Raw genomic sequence first — 5,232 nt, forward strand, 5'->3', positions numbered from 1 at the left:
AGTCCTTTACTGGCTAGACAGGCCAAGGGGTGAGTTGTACGCTGTTCCTTAATCCTTTACTGGCTGCATGGAGTATGAGTTGCTTGTCCAGTAAACAGTTTCTTGCTTTGTTAGGGAGTTAAATCTGTGTATGTGTCAGCATTGTTATTGTTTGATGTCTTGGAGCTGTTCCAGCCAACATTGGCCGCATTCATGTCATAGTAATTGATGTAGATCCTGAAGATGCAGTTCTGCTCGCCAACGATCTTGCCTATGCTGTGCAAGCTGCTTTGTGCACACGGTTTTCTGGATCCCCTGAAAATCCTGAGCGGGTCAGGGACCACGTGCACCACGATATACTGCGCCGGCTTGCTAGTGGTCTGAGCCAGCCGCGGGGAGAGCTGGGAGAGGAACCCATCGGGCACGGAGGTGCAAGGAACGTTAGTGTTCACTATGAACATCCGCATGATGGCAGGAAAACAGCCAGGTGGACAGACTGGCAGACAGACAGACACGCGCCTACTTTTGCATTCTTGAATCATATTTGTTGTTGTTTTAGTGCCATTGAGTCGGTTCTGACTCATAGTGACCCTGGATAGGGTTTTCCCAGGAGTGGCTGGTAGATTTTAGCCACCCAAGATACAGTTGCAAAATCTTGCACCCAGATTTTTAAACATTTTTAACAGCTGTAACCATTGGAATAGAGAGTCAAATTATTAATGAGACATCAAACTGCAGTTAATATTGTGTACTAGAATGAAAATTTATGATCCTATAAGAAAAATGGGAAACCAAGGTAGCATATCCAAGGTGGATTCTCCCCTCAGATGCATCCTTAAACACTGCAGGTATTTTTCATATGATCCTTTAAAGATCCCTGTAGTGGCCAGGTAAAAATCCCATGAGGACAATGCAAGTCTTGTGGGTAAAAATCCAAGAATGGGTGAAAGTCCATGAGGTGGCTGGTGAGTGGATCTGGTGGGGCAGCCTGGTGGTGAGTCCATCCAGTTGGTGCCCAGAAGTGGCACGGGAAATTTCTTTTCTGCTGTAAAGGCTTTTCTGACTCTAGATTTTCATTTTACAACCTACCCAGTCCTTGGAGATCTCTTTCTGTATTTTACTTCTGGTTCATCGTGCTGGAATAAAAACAACTGTATTATGCGCTGAGAGACTGATATTCAAGTAGAATCTCTGTGAATGCCTTTCTGAGTTGTTGAAGCCTAGGCACAATCTGGTTTTGTTCTGGTTTTGATCTAGCTTTAATTGTGTGTGTATAATACAATTGAACAAGCATCCTAGATGCATCTTGAGAGTTTTTCAGTTATGATTCCTATGTGGTGCCACTATCAATTGGGTTAATAATACCAAAGTTAATGTAGACCAAAAGAAAACAAAAACTGGTTTTCTATGTGTTTATGTTACCTGGTGTTTTGTAAGTTTGAGTTTTCAGATGGATATAATGTTTTGGTTTCACTTTGTTCTGTGGGCCCAACAGAAAAATGGACCATATTGCACTTTCAGAAAGAATTGATGTTTTTAACTTGGAACCTACCAGACTAAATCAAGATTTCCAGAACTCTGGAAGGTAACAGGGTTTACAAACTACAGCTAATCCAAAAGTCATCAGGGACAGAGTTAAACCCCTGGGTTTTTATATGAAAATATTTGAGTGTTTCCAGGTTGTATTTTTCTAGGTTTAATAAAACGTTTTTCTCCCAACTTAAGTAATGGGTTTTGATTTATAGCTCTAAGATTATAACTTCTATTGGTAAATTAAGAAGATTATAATAACCATGATTAGAAATGACTGAAGGAGCCCTGGCGTGGCGCTGTAGGATATTGAACTGGACCACAAGGTCAGTTTGAGCTGCAAGGCCAGCAATTCAAACCCATCAGCTGCTCCATGGAAACCCTATGCAGAGTTGCTATGAGTCAGAACTGACATAACAGCACTGGTAGCCTAGTGGGTTATGAGTTGGCTGCTAACCACAAGATCAAATCTACCAGTCATTCAGTGGGAGAAAGGTGAGGCTTTGTGCTCTTATAAATTCCACAGCACATAACCACCACCACCAAAGATTTATAGACTCAGAAACCCTATGTAGGGTCACTGTGAGTTGAAACCGACTCAGTGGCACATAAATACCACCAGAAAAGATTAAAATTTAAACTATGATTTTACAGTTTTAGGAACTCTGATAGCGTAGTGGTTACAAGTCAGGCTGCTAATCTCATGGTCAGCAGTTTGAAACTACCAGTGGTTCCACAGGAGAAAGATGAGATTTTTCTGCTCCTATAAAGATTTACAGCCTCAGAAACCTTATATAGGTTGGCTATGAGTTGGAACCGACTCCACAGCACACACACAACCACCATGATTTTACAGAGTAAAATGACAGTAAGTTTTTTCTCTGGTGTCTTAAGAGTTTCATGTTTTAAATAAAGTGTTCATGTCCACATATAATTTAAGGTTTATAGAATATAGCTGTTACTAGTTACTGCTTAATTATAGACAAGGCGTCATGTTCTTGATACAAGATCTTTCTGGTTTTGATTTCATGGATGTTTCAGACCATTGGCCTGGTGTTGTTGGGGTTTTTGCTGTTTCTTTTGAACTTTTTAAGTCTTACAAAGAGATTAATTCTAGAGGCCATTTTAATTTAAATTGATCCAGAGGGGCTACTGAGAAAGTTTTGTTCTGAGCATTGTGCTCTTTTAAAGGTTTCAGTCACAGGATCTAATGGAAATAAATAGCTACTGAAATGAATAAATATACATAACTGTTGTAACAACAGTTATCAGTCATCAGTTTGTTTGGTCTCTAAAGCAATGGCATTGTGGGATGCCTATCCAAAGATCTTGATTGAGCTATTGCCCCCTTGTTGCTTATTTTGAATCCAAGTCGTTAGGAGAGAGCATTAAGCCTTAGTCAGTTTGAGTTGTTTTTTTCAAGAGACCAAGTAGCTGTGTACACAAACAAACAAAAAATTCTGGGGGTCCTTTGGAGTATTTCTGAGAAAGTAATTCATGGCTATGAATTGGTAGAGAGGGGCAGTTTGCCCTTGGGAAGAACATTTGGGATGTTTTAGACGGACCACATACACACACACAAGAGGACTAACCTTATAGCATTGCTAATTATGTATTTTTCACGGGTGAGAGAGATTTGATCCCTGAACTTACCTGATTTCATCCCAAAATAATATATGTTGAAAGAAACATCCGAAAGACTCAACTGGAACCCTGTAGAATAAATCCAACTTTGCCACAGGTTGAAGGAACTACAACATTCCTTTTAGACTTAAAGCAGAAGCACCCTGGTGGGCAGGAATAGAAGATGCCTATTATTTCCGTAGTGGTTACCAATCGGGCTGCGAACCTTAAATCCAGCAGTTTGAAACTACCAGCCACTCTGCAGGAGAAAGATAAGGCGTTCTGTTCCCATCAAGATTTACAGCCTCAGAAACCCTGTACAGGATTGCTATGGGTCGGAACCTGGCAGGCGCCATATTAATCATGGAATTGAAATGAAGGAATTGAGACATATTAATCAAGGAATTGAAATAAAGAAATGAGACGACTGGGACCCTGCACATGAAGAGCTCATTGTTCTAGCAAAGCAACAATGAAGTGTTTTCCTTGGATAGCAGAGCTACAAGGGGAAAAAATTCATGCACAGGCCCCTAGTTAATTTTTTTCTTTTTGAATTATTCTCCGATTTATTCATGATTTTATTAGTATTCTTTTACTTTAGATTTTGACTCTCCTACACTTTAGTATATTTTTTCTAAAAGTTAGAAGCCATATATTAGCTACATTTACTCTACTTGTAATCATAGGTAGTTTTTACTTATATTAACAATGTTAAGATTGCTAGGAGACAGGATTTGTCAGTTGAATTACTACCAGCTTAGGTTTAGTGATTATAAACATTCTTCCTTGTTACCTTAGTTTAAGACAATAAAGAATCCTTAAAAGCAACTAGGCCATAAATAAAGGCTATGTGTATATGTTAAGTGCCGTTGAGTCGGTTCTGACCCATAGTGACCCTGTACAGGGTTTCTGAGGGTGTAAATCTTTACAAGAGTAGAAAGCCTCATCTTTCTCCCGCGGAGCAGCTGGTAGTTTCAAACCGCTGACCTTAAGGTTCGCAGCCCGATTCGTAACCACTATGCTACCAGAGCTCCTTATGGGTATATATATATGGGTATATACAGATACTAAATAAAAAGTTTGACTTTTTAAATTAATGATCAGTAAAATTTCTTAAATTAATGATCAGTAAAATAGGGAAGTTGTTTTTCATAGCCTCAGTTTTTTAAATGTTCTGATAAGTGATATTTTTGTAGGCTATAAACAGATTGTGTATGGAAGAAGTTAATGGAGAGTTAATTGTACCCAACAACTAAAATTAACAAGACTCAATAGATAGAGGTTAAGAAACATATGTGAAGGTTAACTTGCTTCTCAGAGAAAAGTATAGAAGTTATTTATGTAGGTACAAATGTTTAACTAAAAGGTTTCAAGACGCCAGAATGTCTCGTATGCCTTGATGTAATGTTTCTTTGCTGTAACTTCTTGTCCCTGTTGTAAATCTAAGGGTCGTAAACCATGAAGAATGTGCCCCAGAATAGATTGTATTTTAAGTACATTGATTACTATGAAAACAATGCTTTTTGTAACGGTATATAAGGGGGTTGTAAAATAGAATAAGGCAGAAGAAAAAAGAAGAAGGGTAAAGCAGGAGAGGTGGGAGTAAAGAAATGGAAGGAGATTAAAGAAGCAGAAGGAGAATGAAGGGAGAGGAGAGGGAGAAGGAGAATAAAGAGGGAGAATGGAAGTAGAATAAGAAAGTAAAGAATGAGGAGGAGAATAAGGAGGTAGAGTAAAGGAAGAGGAGGAGAGAAAAGAATGGAAGGAATGAGGGAGAGTAAGGGAAAGTAAAAGTAGAGAAAAGAATGGAAGTAGAGTAAAGGAAGTAGAATGGAAGGAGAGTAAAGATGAGAGTAAAGAGTAAACAATGAAGGGAGAGAAGAAGAATTGTTGGGGACCGCAAGCACTGAGATGCTGAGGCCCTGTGTCATGGACGAAAATCCAACATGAAGGCCCCACTCAGGATTGCCAGCCAAGGATCCTAATGGCCAGGGAAGTGACCTTTTGACGTCCTGGGTTCACATGGACCCTGAGGGCCAAGGAAGTGTCCTCCTGACGTCCCGGGTTCATAGGCTTTTACAAACTCACTGGTGGGCTACC

Source organism: Chrysochloris asiatica, unplaced genomic scaffold (genome assembly GCF_000296735.1).
Source record: "Chrysochloris asiatica unplaced genomic scaffold, ChrAsi1.0 scaffold00042, whole genome shotgun sequence".
NCBI classification, from domain to species: Eukaryota; Metazoa; Chordata; class Mammalia; order Afrosoricida; family Chrysochloridae; genus Chrysochloris; species Chrysochloris asiatica.